The following is a 14,987-nucleotide window of genomic DNA, read 5'->3' on the forward strand; positions in this document are numbered from 1 at the left end:
TCGGCTTTGGAAGTGCTGCAATCATGTCCAGCACAGCGTAAATTACTTTTGTCGGCTATAGGAGCTGTTGACATTCAGGACCCGAACCTAATAATTTTCGATCTAGAAAATAGTACACCGCGTCTCCCTCATCAAATGGCTTTCTAGATCCCAGTGATAGTAAAAAACAAGCCTATTCATCGGACTGTAATTGATGAGGGAGCCTCAACGTGCATTATGTTGATACAGTGTTGGAGATCGCTTGGTTCTCCTTCACTAAATCAATCCCCGACGATTCTTAAGGCCTTTGATGGCCGTGGGTTTCATCCTTTTGGCATTCTACAGGATTTGCCTATAGGGGTTGAAGGAAAAACCGTTAGTCTAGATGTGGAGGTGGTTGATGCCCCTCTAGACTACAACCTTCTCTTGGGTCGAAGTTGGTCTTATGCTATGACAGCGGTCGTTTCATCGGTCTTTCGAGTAATAAAGTTTCCACATAATGGAAAGATCGTAACAATAGACCAGCTGGCTTAATTTTCATCCGACCCAGCCTCTTCGGAGAGTATTCAGCATGTTGGTAAAACGACTATCCCATATAAGGATGTTGGAGTAGGATTAGTTAAAGATGTCGGTTTACTGGGAACTTTTCCTTTTCCTCCAATCAACGCATCATCTTCATTTGCAACTATTCATATGATCACATCAGACACCATTATTTATGATGATCCTTGGATCATCCCTTCTGAATCTGAGATAGACTCATTTGGTAATTCCATGCCTTTGAGTCCATATGAAATTGCCTATGAAGCCGTGCAGTCTTTTGCCGACTTGGGTTCAACCGAAATTGACTTAATGAATGTGGTCCGTGAGGGATCACTTTTCACATCAACCTCGGATTTAACTACGTTTTCTGAACTTGTTCACTCTGATGAGCAAATTCGTGAAATCCTATGTGTAGATGATTTACCATGGGAAGATCTCCTTCACAGATCTTCGCTTTTACCTGAGGATGATCGTTTTGAAAATGATTTCTCATCAATTTTTACAACTGAATATGTCAAGGAACCTCAGAATCCAATGAAACATCCCGATTCAGAGTTAAATTTGGGAAACATCTCTCGAACTATTCCTATTGACATTTCGGTTAAGCCCGGAATTGTTGAAAACATTCATATAGGTGCCTCGTGTACAGATGACGAAATTCAATTATATAAGGCCCTATTTTAAGAATTTTGCGACGTGTTTGCCTGATCCTATGAGGAAATGCCAGGAATTGATCCCGCGATTGTTGTTCATGAGATCAAGACTTACCCGGACGCTAAACCCGTCCGGCAACGTTTGCGTCAGATTCACCCACGAAAAGCTGCTGCAATTAAAGCAGAAGTTGAAAAACTGTTGAAAGCAGGTTTCATTTATCCGATCCCGTTAACGGATTGGGTATCGAATATTGTTCCGGTTAACAAAAAGCAGGGAATAATAAGAATATGCATCGATTATAGGGACATTAATCGAGCCTGTCCAAAGGACAATTACCCAACTCCCTATATCGATCAAATAATTGATGATTGTGCCGGCAGCGAAATATTTTCCTTTATGGACGATTTTCCGGATACAATCAAATCAACATTCTACCTGCCGATCAACCAAAAATGGCTTTCATTTGTCCATGGGGGACATTTGCTTATTGCAAATTACCTTTTGGGCTTAAGAATGCCGGAGCAACTTTTCAAAGGGCGATGTCTTATGCGTTTCATGACATCAAGCACATTGTGCAACCCTATCTCGATGACTTGCCTGCTCATTCATTACATCGAGCTGATCACCTCGTCCATTTACGAGCAATCTTTATGAGGTGTAGGCATTATCGTATTCGGTTGAACCCACACAAATGTGTCTTCTGTATAGAAACAGGTCGATTGCTGGGATTTGTAGTTTCGAAAGCCGGCATTCGCGTTGATCCCTCAAAGGTCGAAGCTATCATCAAATTGCCTCCTCCTTCGAGTCTTCGCCAACTCCAAAGTTTGCAGGGGAAAGCAAACTTTTTACGACGATTCATTCCTAACTACGCCGAGGTTACAAAGGGTTTTACCCGGTTGTTGAAGCAAAACACTCAATTCTATTGGGATGAGATAGCTCAGAAATCTTTTGATGCACTCAAACACGCGTTGACCCATGCACCGTTGTTGCATCCTCCCAACTACAACCAGGATTACTTCTTGTATCTCACCGCCTCCCATTCCACCATTGGAATGGTCTTAGTTCAGGAAGATGAATTCGGAATGGAACATGTGATATATTACCTTAGTCGAACGTTAAATCCAACTGAGCTAAAATACTCACATGTGGAGAAATTGGCATTGGCAGCCGTTCAAGCTGTCCAACGTTTTCGTCACTACATTTTACTATGTAAAACTACAGTGATTTCGGATTGCAACCCTATGATATATATTTTGACCAAACAATTGCTAGGGGGCAAGTACTCTAAATGGATCGTTATCCTACAGGAGTTCGACTTGGAGTTTGAGAAATCTAAGTCTAAGAAATCTTTAGTTTTTGCGGAGTTAATGTGTGACTTCCCGCGTGCTGACACGGAAACTGTGGCAGAGGAGCCCATTGCGGATGAATCTTTGTTTCTAATCAGCACTTTAGATCCGTGGTATGGGGAAATCATCGTCTATCTCCAGACCCAAACCTTTCGGCCAGAAATTTCAAGGTCGGAACGTCAGAAAATTCGATTCCAGTCCCAACAATTCAAAATTATTGGAGATACTCTTTATCGTCGTGGGGCGGACTCTATTGTTCGACGTTGCTTAACTCACGAAGAGGCTGAAAGGTTTCTAAATGACTGTCACTTTGGAGCGTGTGGCGGTCATATGTCTGGGTATGCCACAGCCCAAAATATATTGCGCGCTGGCTATTTCTGGCCGTCCTTGTTTAAAGATTGTATTACGGTGGTCCAAAAATGCCACAACTGCCAGATTTTTGATCGTAAGATGCGCACTCCACCTGCTCCTCTCCACCCTATAATTGCCATTGGTCCTTTCGCCAAATGGGGTATCCATTTTATTACATGTAACCCTCACTCGGCTGGGGGGCATGCGTATATCATCCTTGCGGTAGATTATTTTACTAAGTGGGCCAAGGCGATGCCTACATTCGAGGCAGACGGCAAAACAACTGCAATTTTCGTGTTCAATCATATAATTGCTAGGTTCGGTGTCCCACAAGTGATAATCACTGATCATGGGCATCATTTTCGAAACGTTATGATGACTGAACTTACAGGCCAGCTTGGTTTACGTCACGATAGTTCAACCCCTTATTATCCACAAGCGAATGGTCTGGTTGAATCCATCAACAAAGTTTTAGTTATCATGATCCGACGAATCATTGGGATTCATCGGTTGAATTGGCACAACATGCTATTTTCAGCGCTTTGGGCGTACTGAACTTCAGTAAAAACATCAACAGGGTTCACTCCTTTCCAACTAGTCTATGGTTTGGAAGCTATGTTACCCATTGAATGCGAAATCCCGTCACTGCAAATGGCCATTGAGTTACTTCCAGCCACTTCCGAAGAGGAAAAGCGTTTGTTATACTTAGCTCAATTAGATGAGAATCGACGTGATGCTGCATTGGCGATCGAGACTCACGCAAAACGTATGAAAGCTCAGTATGATCGAGATGTGACCCCTCGAAATTTTTCGGAAGGAGACCTAGTGTTATTATATGATCAAGCCAATGATAAATTAGGCGCTGGAAAATTCGTTCCTATGTGGCATGGTCCCTATATTGTCAAGCGAAAGCTAGCAAAAGGGGCCTATGAATTGGTAGACTTTGATGGGGACTCTTTAGGTAAACCCAGAAATGGTCTTTACCTGAAGAGGTATTATGCTTAAAAGAATGGGTATGGAGATTTTTTAGTTAGGTTAGTTTTTCTTTCTAGCTAGTGTGTTTTAGTTTAAAAAGTGTGCTTAGCTTAGAGAGTGTTTTTCCGTCATTATTCCTGCTTATCTTGGTTTTACTCTTGATATTGCAGATGTCGATGCCTCTCCAAACATACATTGGATTTGCTGATGGTGCTTGTCGTAATACACGGAACATCTCTTCCGCAGCTTGGGTTATCTATTCGCCCTCTGACGAGTTAGTTTCTATGCATGGGGTAAGCCTCGGTCAAACAACAAACAACATTGCAGAGTATAGTGCAGTGATTGAGTTATTATCTGAATCTATTTCATTTGGGATTCGGAGTTTGATAGTGAGGTTAAATTCTGAACTCGTTGTATTACAGCTTAATAGAGTGTATGCCATTAGAAATCCAGTGTTATTGAGATTATTTTTGAGAGTGCGTCTCTTAGAACGTGAATTTGATTACATTGAATATCAGCATATTCCAAGGTCTTTAAATACATTAGCAGATGCAATTGCTTCTCGAATGTTAAATAGACATTTGCAATAATCATACATGTGAATTTAAAATCATTCCATAACATGATTTACAAGATAAGCCGGTAATGGTGATATATATATATATATATAAGAGTGTGTCAAAAAATACATCGTCCTCGATCATAGGTTGAAAAACACCTTATGATCGGTAAAAATGATAAGTACAAAAACAAAATGTCACATGTGCCCACAATAGGCGATCATCCTATCACTGGTGATGATCTCTATAAGAAACCACTGCACGGGCCACCTTGCAAAGGAACCTCCTAAAAGGTCCCGGGACTCCAATCACATAGCGCTGAAGTCGACGAGGAATGTCGTCTATAGTGGTCTCAGGAATATCTCCTGTCAAGCGCTCGAGATGACCCTCCAACTCAGCCAAAACCTCTGTTGATTCGTCCTGCGGGGCTGGCACGGGTGCAACCGGTTACTTCCTATCGAAAGGCCGGAGAGCGGTTGGTCACTGTGGACCCACATCTGCATTTGAAATTTTTACTATCAGTTTTGAGACGATGGAAACATAAAAAAAAAATTAAAATAGGAAAAAGTTGAAAAGGATTTTACCTGACTCGTCCCACTGCTCTCCTGGTGGAAGAGCCATGTCTGGGTCACCACGAAAATCTATCCCAGCGTAAGGGAAATCCTGAATGGAAAAGACCTAGTTTTCCAACCATTGGAAATACTCAGGTTTGAACCGAGCAACCTCTGTCCTCTCGTCCGGGTGACGGGCCATGACTGCGCCCATCGCATCAGTTTGGGCTCTCGAGGAAGCCCAGCTCCAACAGTAAGGTGTTGTGGGATCAGCATAGGAACCCTCTCTATGCCAAAACTCACGACCAAAGCCCCATAACCAAAGGTCTTTAGTCGTCCGATCTTGGCCCTGGTCAGTTGGCCTTTCACATTGGCCAACACAGCATTGCACCAGTTGAAGATGGTGCCTCGAAAGCAATCAACTGCCATACGCATCTGGGATCCGGTGGCAATATGTAATGCGGCAGCTCCGCAAATTCTGGTGACAGTAAACGCAATCACCATGAGTTCAGGACGGGATATGGTCTTTATGTCTATCCCTTTGTCTCTAGCTTGGCTGTTGCAGTACTCTAGCCGGAGGCTATCGACAGACTGGCCACCTGGCCTAGTCCCGTGCAGAGTCAAGTCTTCGCCTCTCTTAAGCAAGCCAGTCAAGAAATAAATGTCCGCCAGCTCGATTTCGAGCTGGTGGCCGCCAATGAAGAAGCACTGGTCCTGTATGCTCCATCTGTCAACCAGCCACTGTAAGAAATCCACCTGAGCCCTCATGCCAGGAATGGCCCAGAATTTGTACAGTCCGCATGCCCTCAAAGCATCAAGTGAAGGTTGATGATTCCATGCGGCAGCATCCACGTCCTCATGCTCTCGTTCATGCCAATCTAGCATGGTGTACTCTCTGCATCAAGTATAAGGATTAATTAAATTGCTAGAAAATATTTTGATTGGTCCATTTTTGAGAATTTTTGGGTTCAAAACCCTTGCGACGGGGTACGCACCCTCCGAGTTAGACACAGTGTGTGGGTCCGCACTTTGTCTACACGGAAGGTGCGGACCCCAAGCTTTTTCCCAATGGAGAAAAAGTCGGGGTCCGCGGGTCCGCAATGGTAAACCTGCGGACCCGCGCGCGCGGGTTTTGTGCCTAAAAACCCTCCCAAAAAATGAAATGAAGGACTAAAACAAAAAACTAAACGGTTGAAAATGAAGAGTAGGATGATGTGGATTACCTGGAGAAGACGGCGCTCGATTCCGAAAGTTGGATTTTCCACAATCTTCACGGGAAGTTTTCTAAGCAAAAGCACTATTTTCTCACCCAAACTCAAATGGTAAAAATGAATCGACAAAGCCCCTTTTTATAAGTTTTTTTAGTAAATAAATCGCAAATTTGTTTATGTTTTACTTTGAAAAGGTATTTTGTGACACTGTTATCTATTTCAAACAGGTATGAGTAATGTTTGTGTTTTTGTGCAGAATAAAGGATTATTCAAGCGAAATCTATCATTTTTGACAGAAAAACATGTAGAGTCATCTTTAAGCTCTTTTCTGACTCCTAAAACATGAAAAGATTGCCGAGTGTTTCTTTTAAACTCGTTAAAACGGAATTAAAAGACGGTCCACTTACAACTCTTTTCCGACCGTAAAAACATGAAAAGATTGCCGGATTTTTGTCGTTTCGAATTCGATATTGGTTATAAAATGACGTGTCATTGACCGCTTTTTTACTTTTTCGGGTCAAGGGCACTAATAACGAAAAGTACTCCTTGGTCGTAAAAGATCAAGTGGTTCTCTCAAGTATTATTTTATACTTTTTCGGGCTTGGGAGACACAAATTTACGAAAAAGTTCAACCCTGGAGTCTTCTTAAGTTTTTTCAGACTCTCTAAAATTGAAAAACGCCGAGTTTTTCCTATACTGGACTCGTTAAAATTTCACAGTAAAGGACCTATTCAATTACAAATAGGAATGAACCGCTCCTTCTTAGGGTTCGAATTTAAACTAAGTTGGACTCATCGGAAGGATGAGCTTATAATCAAGCAAATGTTATCCTCCTCAAGCTTGTCAAAAAATAAAGAGGTACTTGCCAGAAATGGTGGGGGAAAAGAGAGAAAAATGAGTATGTTTTTCATACTTTGTAACCACTCTTGAACACGACACTTTTATTCACCTGGGTTGGGAAATCCTTTGCCTAACAGTTGATCAAACCACATTGAAAGTCTTCAGCCGGTTTCTGGGTATTAACTTTGGGTCAATTGTCACCAAGCCATCTGTCATGTCGTTATGTGTTCAAGAGATCACTACCAATAAGCCATTCATCTGCAAAATATCTGTCATCCATCTTGACCATCCCTGAGTTAGTCCTTGCAACTAAATTTCTTCATCTTGATCTATGATTTCGTGTTGTGTGCTTGCCTACGACGGATCACTTTCTATCGACATCAGCTCATTATCTAGAAAGATGATCTAGGAATCGTCAGTACCTTGAGATCTGCATGCCTCAATGGCAGGTTTCTCGCCTTTGATGACAGTTTCAATCATTGACTTTCGATCGAAGGATTCTGTGATATGTTCGACATCAACACATTTATTCACATCTCATGGATTGTACTGGGTACTTTGAGAGCCATTGACATCACTGGTGGTTTCTCTCACACTTGTTAACAGTTTACATCATTCACTGGTAATCAAGTGGTTTCTACCATGTTCGACATCAACACATTTATTCGCATGGATAAAATCGTACTATTTCGGGAAGTAGAAATGAAGACCTTGGATCTAGTTTCCACCATCCAGGCTGCGAGGAATTTTGTATTCATTATATTGTGGACTATTCATAAACAGATGGTTGCGTCCATACTGTGCTCACATGAGTCTATACTTGTGATGTTTTACAAGATCATTCCTATATCAGAGTAGTAGATAGTTTTGTAGTTATTTTTGATCTGAGTATGGGAATGCCTACCTCAGCGATGATATGATCTCATATATATATCTTGCATTGAATGTTTTTACAGGTTTCGACCAGGCTCTCCACAAGATGATCCTCAAAATGATAAAGTACTTCACTCTTCCTATATGATAAATGAAATCCTCATCTACTACAGACTTCGCACTTTAGGGGGCAATCTGTTACACAAAAATATCGTCACCATGATTATTTGCAGTCAGTATGGGTCTATCATCACTTGTACTGTCCTCCTGAGAAAGTCTAGGACCTCAGCTCTTCAAATCAAGCTTTGTAAATGGGAGAAAGACATTAAAAATCAATGTAACTCTGGTTCCGCACTTTCTCTCATCGTCACCTGCGGTACCGCACCTTATGTGTACAAAAGCTGCGTACGTACCCGCTCTGTCCCTAACGGTGTAGGTGCGGACCCCTGTGAAAGTCAAAAAAACGCAAGTTTTATCTTAAAAAACTCACTTTGGGTTAATTCTAGAGTTTTCTAGAAGGAATTTTGACGTGGATTGTTCGCTCTGAGGTGGTTCATGCATCCCAAAAGAGAAGGAGCTAATCCCTTGACTAAAGGGGCTATCCCTTTGAAGGAGGGCTTTATCCCTTTGAAGGAGGAACTAGTAACTTCCCTCCATTGCACTATAAATACAGGCATTAGGGGTGAGGACTAGAGAGGTTAGAAGCTGAACATTTTGAGGGTAAATGCTGGTGAAATTAAGACTTCCTAGTTGAGCTTAAGAGGAGAGATCACATACCTTTTTGGCTTCATTGGGGAGTGAGTGAAACTTGTCAAAGTAGAGGATACTTCTTGTTGGATCCTGGGAGGAGCTTGTACAGCGTCAAGGCGAAGGTTGTAAAGTTCTTCTTCTTTTGAATTAATACAATCAAACTCATTTTTCTCAACAAGTATCTTATGTTATTTGTTTCATGGACTCCTTGACTTTCATGTTAAATATGTTTTATGCAATTGGTTTTTCAGGTGCTGTTTAATTTGTTTGCATTGTTTGTGTTTGCAGATTCGCGAAAAGGAGCTCATTGGAATCAAAGGAGCGAGGGCATCCACAAGCTTGCGTTGGACTAAAGGTAGGCCCTAAAAACACTTGTTTGCTATTGTTTATTAAAGCATATTTAGAGAAAGATAGTGTCTGGTTGGTTTGCTTGTCATTAGGTCTTCTTTAGATTCTAGGAAGGTCTATCTTGTCTGCAAGATCGACTTATTCCGTGCGACACTAACGGTACGTGGCATGTCACAAGGGTCCTCACAATTTGATAGATGAATTTTTTCAAAGATGAAGCCCCCTCTTGTGTTCAAAGGCCCCAAAAGGAGATGAGGTGGAAACTTGGCATTAGCAAGAACATTATTCAAGTCATGAGGATCTAAAATGATTTTTATTCAAGAATTAATTCAAATATCATTGTGGAAAAATAATTTATGGAGGGACTCTAAACCAAGTTAACCTACATTTAAGAAGGGGTTTTTGGTTCCAATTTGAAATTTGAAATTTCAAATATTTCCCTCCAAACTATACAAGTCAGCTTCCTCATATGGGCCCTCAAGATATATATATAGGAAAACTCATCTCACTTCAAGGGAATGTTTTTAATGTTGATCTGAGGCAAGATACCTTTGTAGCTAGGGTAGTCTTAATCAATCTCGAAGGAGGTTGAAATATTATTGATTGGTTATGGTTCTTGATTTATTTTGGGTTAAGGGTTTCACTGGGTTATACTCATATGTTTTCATCAAAAATCTATGTGGCTCTTGTGCAATCCCATAGATCAATGAAGGAGATTGATAGCAAGTGAATTTGTTTTGTTTTGATTTCTTAGTACAGGGATACAATTGGCATCCAAGACCATTCAAACTTTTCTTTGGGGCAAATTCTAGATCGCTTCATGATAATTTTTGAAACTTTTTTTGAAGTTTTAACCATGTATTGGGGCAAGACCTGAAGTAGTTTTTTAACCTCATCTGAACCCTATACAAATAAATTCTTATGGAAGTTGAGAGTTAAGTTGAGGCAAAAATCTAGTGCATCTTGACAAAGGTGGTTTGGATTTGTTTGCAAACGTCTATTTCAATTTTTTGAACCTTCTTCCGCGAAAGTATTAGTCTCTTACAGTGACTGTTAAGAAATGTCTTGAAGAAAAAAATTGAAGCGAATTTTACGACAAATATGAGGATATATGTGTGGCTATTTCTTCATTATATCTATGACTTGCATCTCTATTTTAATTATTGGAATCTATGATTGATCCAAGGTGTACTTTTGTTACAATTTGGTGTGAAATTAATGACTTAATAGTTATCTCGACACCCCTATAAGTTATGTTCATTGTAGAAAATTACTTAGACTAAGGTATGGGTGGAGCTGAATTCAATTCTCATGGCATCATTGAAGCATTCTTGTTGGCACTTTTGATGGTATTCAAATTTTTAGTTTTAAGGGTTTGAGTATAATTTGAAGTATTTAATCTTGGAAAAATTTTATGGCATTTAACTAGTAGATGCATACTCCACTACTAAATAATCTTTGATTGAATTGAGCTTGACTTGCATAAAATCAAGGATTTAACTTGTTTCTATGGCGTGAGGATAGAGGTATATTGTGAGACATTTGTGTATTTCTCTTGATAATAAGAAGTTTTGAAGTAGGTTGGGTTAGTTAAGGTTTAGTGGCATGATTAGGGTTTGATCATGGTCAGTGTAACCCTACATAGAACATAAGTAGCAATGTAATTTAGTGGATCTCATCTCCATCAATAATAAGAATTCAATGCATATTTAATTAAGGGTTGATTTACTATACATCTTAGATAAGATCAGCTGATTTAGAACTTGAGACAACCATCAGAAGTTCAAGGTATATCATTTTCACTGTCACATCATTTTTGCTGCACTTGAAAAAGCTTGTTTGGTTGTACATCTAAAGTGAATATTAGTAAGTTGGGTTTGATAGAATGTCCTTATAAGTGGGCCATTATCCCTAGTGCAAGTGCCTACTAGGGTCTGTCCATTTTATTAATTTTAGGGTGTCAAGGTGGTGCAAGTCAGGAGATTGAAGTCTCATTCAAGTTGTAGCCTGAAAACACTTTATGGTGTCGCAGGGTGATGCTATGGAAAGTTGGACCTTGTAGGGTGTTGGAGCATCCTAATAGTGGAAACTAATAAAACCAAGGCATTGGAGCATCCTTTCAGTTGGATATAGTAAATTGAATGCTTTTCTAGAGTACTAGGGACTTGGGGCTTCCATTTTTTAGTTGGATCTTAAACATATTTTGTACTCATAAAATTATTATAAAATCATTAAGTGGTTTTTCTCCTGGAAGGGTTTTCACCTAAAAACTTTTTGTGCATTGTTCTCTTTATATGTTGATATTTACTTGTTGTTAATGCTATAAAATTAATAAATTTACTAATTGATAATAAATATTAATTCACCCCCCTGTCAATATTTCCAATAATCAGTATCCAAGAAATTTCCTTCATAGAGAGTTTAATCACTCGAAGGAAGATCATGGATTGTATGAAGAATAGAACCTCATTGTTCAATGGAAACAACTATGCATTTTGGAATGGAAGGATGAAGGCATTCATTCAAGCACAAGGGTTTGATGTCAGGAATGTTGTGTTAAGAAAACACAAAGAACCTTCTACTCCTCCTTTGGATCCTACTGACTTGAAACTTTATGAAAGTAATGCTAAAGTTAGAAATTCTATCCTGAGCAGTTTAACCAAGTTAGTATATGTTAGTGATGCATTGCAAATCAATGAAAGAAATTTGGGAAAAGGTTCAAAATATATATGAAGGGGAAAAGAAGGTCAATGAGGCCAAGCTTTAGACCCATCGAGGAAAATTTGAGAAACTAAAAATGAATGAAGTGTTGAATTTCCATAATCTTAGGTCTAGGATAGAATCTTGAATCTCTGACGCTACCAAACCAAGAATCTCAACAAAAGATACTTTGTATAGCAGAAAATATAAAGCAGTAAATCACACATGCACAAGTATAGACAATTTTTTATGAAATATTGTACAAATGTGTACAACCTAATCTTCATTATATTAAACCAATATGAATAATACAATAGTCTAGGGAATACAAGATACAATGACAATCATTTTGTAGTCTCTATATCGTATCTCGTCTTGTCAGTCCTTTGCTTTTGTTCTTCTCTTGAGTTTCCCCTTAGTCCATCAAGAGACAACACATAGAGTCTCTAGGAGGGCTGCCACCGATCACAACTGTCGCTTCGTCTACAATGAACACAAGTTGATCCAATCTACTATTCTAGGTTGGCCAGTACATGAGCTCCAATTTTTCTTATAGTAGTCTCTCCTGTCCATATAAGAGCTACACATAGGCTCAATAAATTCAACCAATCTTCAACTAGCAACATCACTTTATGATGGTTTGTCAAGGGTTACTTTGGGCTATAAACACGCTGCCCTCCACAAGTCCAATGATTCCAAATACAATGACTGCAAGGTTTGATCCTAGGAGGGGCATTCCACCATCAAGACAAGTTCTCCAAATGGCTCCCACAAGCTGTTAGTCAAACTGATCCAATCACTGATTCTCATTGTGGAAACTTCCCACTGGTCAGGGCTTCTAACAAAAACGATAGCACTCCCTTCTTGGCTTCCACAAGCTGCACTAAAACAATCCAACAGTCCAAACTAGGACCAACAATTTAACACAAAAACATACCTTCTCATGTGTTGGTACCCTAATATATTCTGAAATTTGGTTAGGGCTTAGACATAATCCATGTCAACCCTCTCAACACTTTCCAACAGTCCCTTCTATCAATGTGGATTTCCTTCACCTTAGAGCTTCTCCCCTACACTACTTTTCCCTTTGTTTTGTTGTAGGAAAAAGGCCTTACGACCCCTCCAACAATCCTAATACAGACCTACCTTATCCCTGTGTTAACTACAGGGTCTATGACTCACCTAAACATGAAGAATGTCACCCTTTTTGGTACCAAAATAGCCTTGGCATTCATGGATTTACCCAGTTTATCCTTGGCCCTATTATATCTCCTAATCTGACCTCAAAATAGTCACATCAGGCTTCATCCTTCTCTCTTCAAGATGTGACTTACCTCAGACGGTGTTTTACTCCTAAATTGTTGCATGTGGATCATTAAATGAGCTCACATATGCCTTATATTTATACCAAGTAATATGTCTTCCTCAAAACGTCATTCTAGGGCTTGACACACAGTCATAAGACTTATTAACATCAAGTAGACCTTGACCTTGTGCCACCACGCCCACACATAACTTTCAAAATTCATAATTTCGTTTTTACAACTTGGAATTAAATGATTCTTGATTCGTCTTGATGAGTACTATCATCCTCATCCATGACATGTCTAAATGTGTCCATGGTTTTGACCCAAATCATGATGGTTGCAAAACCCCAACCTTGGCTTCTAAGCCCACAAGTGACTCTTGTGGTGCTCCACCTAATGGGCCTCTAAATTAGACATAAATTAAGGCCAATTTGACCATCCTTCAACACATTAAACCTCTTTTTTTGAATTAGATAATGTATTTTTAACTTTAATATGTTAATTAGGAAGGTTTATGGATAATTTCATATTTGTGCCTAATATTATTTATTTTTGTAGAATATTGGGCAGATTATGAAGATTTGGAGGAGGAGATAATTCAGGGAATTTCTCCCTACTACAGAAGGATCAATATTAAATAATAAATCAAGAATATATTATGAAATAATTGCACAGATTATGGAGCTCCAATGATTGAGAAAATCTAGGAATGTGTTCCCTGTCATTTAATACAGATTCCTAGTATTGGGAACTAGATCCAATAATTAAGGGATTTTGGTGAGGAAAGTTTCCTCCTTTCATGGGGAATTCTTCCTAACCTTTCTGTATAAGTACCAAGTCAAATTTTACTCTAGGGGATGATTTTTCTTAGTCTTATTGTGGAGAGAACTCGTATTTTTGCAGCTCCACTATCATTTCTTGCAGGGATGTAATTGTATTGATGGAAATAATGAATATTAATGCCATGTTCAGCTTCTAAATCTTGGTCTCTTTCATAGGACTCTAATTTTCCTTAGGCTTGGCCATCCCAGGAGCCTCAGATCCCTTTTATATTATTTACTCTTCTTCCATTCACTTCTTATTCACATGCATATCTTGTTCTTGTCTTTTTCTATTTCTGCATTTAGTATTAATGATTTCTTATTGTAGGATTGGGTTAAATTGTTGAAGTAAGTTATTTTGCAGGATCACATAATTTCATCATTGGAGTAGCTTTGGAAGGTCATAGTAATCACTGAGCTACTTGGATTAGTTTTCTTATTCCCAAATCTATATTTCTGGAAGTCCCTTGTGACAAATAACAATAAATTTATGTTATTTTTTAGATAATCTAACGAGTTTCAATCGAGCTTATTCCACTTGCATTAGATAAAAAAAAAACATTCTATTTAATTAAAAAATATACCCCATTGCATTTGCACTTGATTAGGTTAAGCATTTGATAGATTTACTAGCTCACTAGTTCTCGAATTTTTAGATTTTAGACTAGTAACTAATTGCTATTTTTTAGCATGGGTTAACAGAGATTTTTTAAGTGATCCCACTTAGAATGGATACCTAATACATCCTAGTCAATAAAAAAATTTGTCTCATCCAATTTGGATTTGATTTGCTTGGTCATTTGATGAATTATAACTTCCTGTAGTAAATATGTAACATCCTGTAGTTTCCTATTCTTCTAGCGTGTATATACTTGCCCAGATTCACTCAAAAAGATTGGTTTGGTCACTTAGAGCTGAATCATGACACATAGGCTCTAAATCAATGGTTGAGGAAGAATAAACACCAATTATGACATGCCTTTTTACAATGTATATTAGGCTTATTTATTTGAATTCATGCTCTTAGGATTTCAATTACAATTTGGTTTTTTTCCCTAGGATTAATTTCTTTTCCAAAGTAAAATTTCCATTTATGAAATTATTTTAGGATTTGATTTTATTACATTCAATCCATTACATCATGAAAACGAATGAATCACACATTGTATGCTACACAT

Source organism: Pinus tabuliformis, chromosome 6, assembly GCF_031772625.1.
Source record: "Pinus tabuliformis cultivar Carrire ecotype Pingquan chromosome 6, CPIR1, whole genome shotgun sequence".
In the NCBI taxonomy this organism is placed as follows: Eukaryota; Viridiplantae; Streptophyta; class Pinopsida; order Pinales; family Pinaceae; genus Pinus; species Pinus tabuliformis.